Here is an 8235-nt window from a genome sequence, read left to right as displayed (position 1 = left end):
AAATAAAGAAAATAGGAAAGAATTATTCCGAATTGCAATTATCATATGATATACTAAATTTAATATCACTGTACATATTGAATATTACATTATACATCTTACCATTTATATTATTCAATAACATTTCATAAAACAAACCATATCGTCATATTATGCATGCGTAGATAATTTTATAGATATTGTTATGAAATTTGTTTAAAACTGACTGTGAGTTAATTGGTGTTTTTTGCAATGAATAGAAATAAGAAGATGAGGTATGAGTGCCAATGAGACAACTCTCCATCCAAGTCACAATTTGTTAAAGCTGTGAATTTCTTCAACTAGCTCCTGTATTAATTGATCTTTATCTTCCTCCGAAATGTTTGAAACGTTGATTTTTGTAAAATTGCATTGTCTCATTTATCCAATCAATTGCACTTTTGCTAGCGATAGATACAGATTGGAGCCGGGTTTATAATTACTCCACAGAAGCAGATCGGAATCAGTTATGACGTAGACAGTAATCATTCTAATCATAAGCATGTTCATTGACCATAACGACGATGAAAGCACATCATATAATGATGTTTCGACATCATATAATGAAGTAAACCGAACCACATCATAAAAAGGTAAACGTACATCATATAATGAAAATGGGCATAACAAGACAGTTTTGGCATTCCATAATATATAGACACCGTAAGATGGTACCAAAGGAACATCACAGTCCAAAAAAAGAAAATTAACTATAGGGAACGAAAAATTTACCCCTTTGTAGTAAATTTTGTGTAGAGTTTCCCGTGTAAAACTGAAATTTTCAAATCTAAGTAAGGACAGTAATTACCATTTATATTTGATTTATTTAAAGTAAGTTCCTTTTGTGACATTTTGGCAGTATTAATAGGAAATTCTGTACTTTTTAACGAAAATATATCATCAAGATGGCGGTAAGTGTTGTTCAATTTATCAATGCAAAGGAATTCAGACGGGTTTGGTCATAAACGGTGATTCATAACAGTACAAAAAAAATCTGATATTAAAGGAGCTCAAACGTTTATATACAACCTGTCGATAAACTTTAATGCCGAAACGTAAATAAATATTATCAAGAGAAAATTACCAGCTGCAATCATCTCATCCCACCAGCAGTAAGTATGCCTAGCATGAATAACTTTCTCATTAGAGAAAAAGGATTTAAATGAGTTTCAGAAAATATATTTGCAAACCGATTAATCAAACGATCATTTGATTAGATAGGAAAACTTTTGTTTGATACTATTGTGTGGAAGTGTAGTATCTTGATGAAATGATATTTCAACAAACATTTAGCAAGGTTATAATAGAACACCACTACTTGCCGACATGATTTTGTATTCATATGAATCAGAATTTATACAAAACCTTCACGAGGATAAACGGAAAAGCACCTTGCCAGGTTGTGTATTTCCGTTTTCAGAGACATGTGTATAGTAATGATCTTCTGTCGTTCAATAACCTACATAATTAGTGAGTGAAACTAGAATTTCTGCTGTGTATCATCATCTTCTTAGTAATATGGACGACTTCAAACAAGAATCTACGACAAACGAAAAGACATCAGCTTTTCAACTGACGACTTACCATGGCGTTGTCGATTTCTCTTCTGACATTTTGAATGTCCTTTAGAAACAATCTCCTCCTTTTCCCATTTCGAAGCAGTACCATATCCTCTGCCCCATCGTTTGGCATTTACATATCTCAATTAATACGTTATGTCAATGCATATTCACAATATATAGACATCATAAGCAGGCGTGTGCTCTTGATACAGAATTTCTACAACAAATCTATGTGGAAGAACGACTAGATTCGACACAACAAACGTTTAACAGTCACCAACACGAGTTGGAATTGGTTGAATAACTCGATTATTCTATGTCTCTACTCACTAGCGAACTGTTTTGCAGTTTTAATATAACAGACCAATTGTATCTGAAAATTCACCGGTTGTGTCCTATTCCCTATTGTGACATTTAAACGAGTGTAGATTTGCATGTCGGTTGATTCATGTATAGCAAGAGATGCTTTCCCATTTCGAGATAGAATCTTTCCTTCTTTTTTAGTTCAAGAGATTCTCTCACATTTTGCATTCTATCTTAATTTGTCTGCTCATAATTCAATTATTATATTTGAACATCGATAAGTTGTTGTTGCTTCTAATTCAAAACTGTAAAAATAATTTTGTAGACTGAAGTCATAGACTAAAAAAAAAAGTGTATATTGCACACATGAATTAATGTTGTGAAGCGATTTAAAGTATCAAAAAAAAAATATTATTTATTGTGTGAACCTTGGTAATTCTAACTCAACTAAAATTCGTTTGATTCATTATTTGTGAGTGGGTTTTTTCGTAAGAATCCTTCACTGACAATTTGCCGGCAAATTATGTTAGATATTTCTATACTCTCAACAACAAAAAATGACACAAAAAAGCGCAAACAAAATTAAACAAACTTACCAAAATGGTTTTTTTTTCAATAATTTTTTATATATATTACATTACAATTTACATTAAAATCACAGAAAACCATTTGGAATAACTTTTGACTAAAGACTTCATATTTTTATTTTCAAATGAATTACATGCTTGTCTTCAATAATCAACAGAATAATTGCAGCAACTAATGTTTTGTTTTGCAAGGTCTTCGCCTTGAGTGTTAAGAAATAAATAAAAATGAAAACAAAAAATCATTTGAAAATTCAATTTGTAGGAGTGCAAACCCCCTGTGTTATAATATGTGTATGTAGATTTTTAGAAATGTAATTAAAAATTAAAAACAATCATATGGTGTTTATGGCAGACTTTTGATAGTTTCTGTTTATTTCATATATTTTATGTACTCGCGATCGGGAAGATTTCTAGCCTGACATATTATATAGACACTGTCTATTGTGCAAGATGTTGGTTTTCCAATGTATTCTTTCTCGTAGACTAGATGTCTCATTGACGTATACCAATGTCTTCTTCTAATCAGATATTAGCATTATTAACGGAAACATATCAAACAGAGCTAAAACAATTACAAGAAAAAATAAAAATAGCTGTCTGATCCGCATTTCCACAAATAAACAAATGCAGGCATACCTTAAACATGCTAAATATTTGTAAGAAAATAACAATAAAAAACGTTTTCGGAAGGTTTTCGACGTAGTTTGTTCTATTATGTTTCACTCTTATTACAGTCATCATAATAATGTTCTTTTCTATCAGTTACATTTAGTGTTTCGTATCTTCGAATACACTTCATATTTATTTCACTGTTGTTACTTGAAATAGAGGACTCTTCTACGGGTATTTCTGGTTCGTCGATATTTGATTCGTAATTTTCGTTTGTAATAGCATTTTCAAAATCAATATATGTTCTACATGGGACGACGTAAGATTCATCTGTTGATGATCTTGATGAATTCCTGTGACTATATATTAGCTGATCGACTTTACCAGTAGTTATAAGTTGATTTGAACTGTTATTTGAATCGGATTCATTGTTTTTAAAATTTGCATTGCTGATTGATGGTTGACAATTCCCAAATTGTGCATTGCTGCTAGTACTTTGCTGAGAGATGGTAACATTAATTGGATTATAATATATGCTATTAATTTCATCATAATGAGCTCTAACGGATGGTTCTTCATTCCTTTGTGATGGAGTAACCCTGCTTTAACAAAAATATGAATTTCAACGCTTAAAAAATATGCTATATATTTAAGTAAAATAATTCTCTTAATAATGATAATACTATTAAATTCGCACAATATTTAATATTTCATTTATATTTTTCAAGTGTTCGTGTTTTCTTTGTGCAAAAGCATCGAAAGATTAGGATATCCTTATGATTCAATAACTGGTTTAAATAGGTTTGACAACGATTTATTATGCTCAACGAACAATTATCGGAAATTTAGAAATCGGTATGTATGTCCTTCATTGTGTCCGAAACATTGGTTTTCCGTATGGTAACTTGACTATCTATTGCCAAGTCAGGAATATGACAGTTGTTATCCATTCGTTTGATGTCTTTGAGCTTTTGATTTTGCCATTTGCTTAGGGACTTTCCGTTTAGAATTTTCCTCGGAGTTTGGTATTTTTGTTATTTTGATTTTTGCTTGATTTTGATAAAACTTATAGATGTATAAGATATATAGAAGGGACAGAAACCATTTGATTTTGAAATCAATAGGTAGAAGATCATGGTCACTGCTACAAAAAACATTATTTTTAGATTGTGACTTGAGTTTCCCTTGGATGATCGTAACGAAACTTATACCCTGCCACGTCCGGTCTGTGTTTTTGTTTGAAGTTTTTTCTGCTATGTATCGATCTGATGAGTTTAGCCTTTTTCAACTGATTTTATAGTTTGTTCTTATTGTGCTATTACACCACTGTCCCAGGTTAGTGGGAGGGTTGAGTGCTCACAAACATGTTTAACCAACCACATTCGTTATGTGCCTGTCCCAAGTTAGGAGCCTGTAGTTCAGTGGTTGTCGTTGGTTCATGTCTGTCGTATTTTTTTTTTCGTAAATTGTTTTGTTATAAATTAGGCCGTAAGTTTTCTCGAATGGAATTTTTTCATATTTTTCATGTCTGGGCCTTTTATAGCCGACTATACGGTATGGATTTTCTCATTGTTGAAGCCCGTACGGTTGTCTATAATTGCTTACATCCACTTTATCTGAACTGTTGTGAACAGTTGTCTCTTGGCAATCATACCACATCTCCTTATTTTTATACTATACAGTAAGAACAGATAAAAAAGGGAAACGAGCTTATTTATATTGGGCTCCATAAGTCAAGGTCACTGTAACTAATTAAAAACATTTTTTGGATTTGTTTCCATATGGTAACTTGAATTTCCCTAGCATGATTGGAATGAAACATTAGCAGATGGAAGATATAGGCAAGGGGAAAACCCTAAAGATTTTGAGGACATTGTTACTTAAATTACAAAAAGTAAGTGTTTTCCGGATTGTATTTGCGCTTCTCTTGCTTGATTGGAATAATACTTCCATAGATGAAAGATATAGAATAGAGATGGAGTCTATTGATACTGAGGTCAATAATTTTAAAAGTCAAGGTCACGTTTATTAACAATATTTTTTTTTTTTGGGGGGGGATGATTTCCAGAAAGAACTTCAGTGTGTCCCTTCCTTGATTGCAATGAAACTTCTACAGATGAAAGATAAAGGAAGGAGATGAAACAACTTGATTTGAAAACAAGTTACATTGACAAATATATATATATATTTATCATGAATTTGTGTTATGAATGCGTAATCGGGCTGATGATCTTTAATCACCATTTCGGTTATTGAAAATCAATATTGACAACATCAGTAATGTAACGAAAATATGTTAAACAGTTATACCTATTGTTGTTTCTGCATTGTCTTTTCTTCAAGGCTGTAAAAAGAAGAAATCAAATCGAGCACAAAATCATTTGAAATCGATAGAGACAATAGGTTTATAACGATATTCACTTTTAATCATATCAATGCCATACTCAGTTGTGCATGGGGCGTTTTGTTTTATCCAAGTATTGATTTTTGTCTCACTAATATACTTACATCATGATCAGCTGCCTCGATTTTGTTCAGCATCTTAACAGATTTCTGTTTAATTCTTGTATGAAGTGATAGAGACTTCTTTTAACTTTCTTTTTGTCAAATAATTGAATGCCAGCGTATTCCATATCTTCAAATTATTGTTGCCTTGAAGGAAATAAGTGTCCGGTAATCTTCAACTTCGATGGATACTTGATCATAAACAATTCTCAAGCGCCTATTACTGAAAAGTTCATCTTTTAAAGGCTAAAATTAAGGCGCCAGTATACCGATGTTCAAACCACTTAATTATACCTATCAAGAACGTACGAAATAAGATGAAAAGTTTGAAACAACTTACAAATGTTGGACTGACAGAGAGTTGTTACATGATGATGTGGGTATGGATGAAACCATGATAGACGTAAAAGTGCGTTAAATTAAAATTACAATAACCTTTTCTGCGTTTGAGGCGACAAAGATCATACACGTACACCCTAGGTATTTTGTCAACAAATGATTATGCAAATACGTTCCGAAATACCATTGATGAGTCGTACAAGAATTTCATTTGTTTTTGTCATCAGCTAAAACCATTTGCATGATTGGAACATCAAACGTATCAAACAAAAAGAGCAGACTGCATGAAATTTAGCTTCGGAATTATATACGATATACACTGAATTACAGGCTCCTGACTTGGGACAGGCACATACATACAGAATGTGGCGGGGTTAAACATGTTAGCGGGATCCCAACCCTCCCCCTAACCTGGGACAGTGGTGTAACAGTACAACAGAAGAACGAACTATAAAAATCAGTTGAAAGAGGCTTAACTCATCAGATGGATAAAAATACAAAAACTACAAATACAAGTGGACGTGGCCGGGTACTTGTACATCCAAACAACAAAAAGACACTAAGTGCAGATCTGAGAGTACTTGCAGTTACTGACAGGTAGTTCAAAGCCACTAACAACTAATAAAAAAAGTCATGCATCTAAGACTAAATTATCAATCCGTACATATCCAAAATCCAATGGATTGAGTGTAAAGACGTCATAAATAGTCAGAGAAAAACATGACCTTTGCAATGCCAAGATACAGGTATCGACAGATTGTAGATCCATGAATGTGTATATGTATATAACAATAATATGTAGTTTGCTTGTAATTTACAGATAACAAAATCAATATTAGTACCAATATAAACAATATTTAATGATCTAATTACAGTGTTGAATTGGTAACCTTTTAGAATAAGTTTATTTAAGGATCGATAAGTTTACCAGGATCGTTTCTAAATTTCCGGGTACGGTAAACAATATTGCCGTAAAAATGAGGATGTGCAATCCCGTTTAAAATAAGTTTTGTACAGGTACAACCAAACTTCAAAACCAAATCTTTATATCTGTGGAAGAATTAAGTAAAGGTTTTAAGCAATTTGTGGTAACGAAATCCCTGGCTTAATAATTTACCAGTAATACATAGATTACGTTCGTTAAAATCAAAAACGTCACAACAGACACGGGCATAGCGAACGAGTTGTGAAATATAAACACCGTAGGATGGTGCCAAAGGAAAATCACCATCCAAAAAGGGAAAATTAACTATAGGGAACGAAAAATCGTCCCTTTTGTCGTAAATTTTAGTGTGGAGTTTCCCGTGTAAAACTGAAATATATAAATCTATGAAAGGACAGTTGTTACCGTTTAAATTGGATTTATTTAAAGTAAGTTCCTTTGGGTAAATTACGGCAGTATATTGAAAAAATTCTTGATTATTTAACGAAAAAATATCATCAAGATAACGGTAAGTGTTGTTGAATTTATCAATTAAATGCAATTTAGACGGGTCTTTACTGATACTTATATTACTTTACTTACATTGACGTCTGATGTTACCAGCGTATAATTAAAAATTAAACTTCTGCTGGGTTTTTTGTATGTGTATGAAATAATAGGTGGTTCTGTGTTATCAAAATAGGGAGGTATGACGTTTTGAACAGTAGCGTCATTAAATATACTAGATAAGTTGATAAAATCAATACCTCTGCTAATATATTTAATTTTTAGAAAATGACGTTTATGATCTTCAGGTTTGTCGATACGCAGGAACAGCCTATGATGGCAAAAAGCTGCAAATTTACCTGTTTCTTGTGTTGATGTGTACTTCAATACTTGATGTGCCTATTGAAAATTGAGATTCAGCCATAGTTTGACATGATTACCTTGTCGACGTAGCAGGTCTCTTCAGTCTAGATATAAGCTGTTTTCTCATACCCAAACTTGATACTTATCTTTCTTCACGCGAAACCAAAACAATATCAGTCCTACCTTTTAATCCACACCAACACATACAGATCACTATTAGCAGAGTTTCAAATAACAAAGCATATTCAGTTACCAAAATGCGAACCGTTTCTGTAATAAAACAATAGCAGTTATTTTCTCCTCTATTTCTTTACAATATTATAATATTTCCTGTTCAAGTATATGCCTGTACCAAGTCAGGAATATGACAGTTGATATCCATTCATTTGATGTGTTAAGCTTTTGATTTTGCCATTTGAATAGGGACTTTCCATTTTGAATTTTCCTCGGAGTTCAGTATTTTTGTGATTTTACCTTTTAGTTATTGTCAATGTGTTTATTATGATTATTATACCTTACA

General features: G+C 32.3%; 1 long non-coding RNA gene across 2 annotated transcripts; it reads right to left on the bottom strand.

Annotated features, from left to right (window-relative positions):
• Positions 1-2571: 2571 nt before the first annotated feature.
• Positions 2572-7989, bottom strand: LOC127712297 (uncharacterized). Of its 2 annotated transcripts, none has more exons than XR_007987026.1 (3): positions 7899-7989; positions 5390-5423; positions 2572-3678 (listed from the first exon to the last, which is right to left on the bottom strand). It is a non-coding gene; the product is annotated as an uncharacterized LOC127712297 (long non-coding RNA). The 2 variants fall into 2 exon arrangements; XR_007987025.1 differs by having other exon boundaries at positions 2572-3681; positions 7899-7973.
• Positions 7990-8235: the final 246 nt, after the last annotated feature.

This window comes from Mytilus californianus, unplaced genomic scaffold, assembly GCF_021869535.1.
Source record: "Mytilus californianus isolate M0D057914Y unplaced genomic scaffold, xbMytCali1.0.p SCAF_8, whole genome shotgun sequence".
NCBI classification, from domain to species: domain Eukaryota; kingdom Metazoa; phylum Mollusca; class Bivalvia; order Mytilida; family Mytilidae; genus Mytilus; species Mytilus californianus.
The sequence above is the reverse complement of the archived record's forward strand: the minus strand, read 5'-3'. Positions and strand labels throughout refer to the sequence as shown.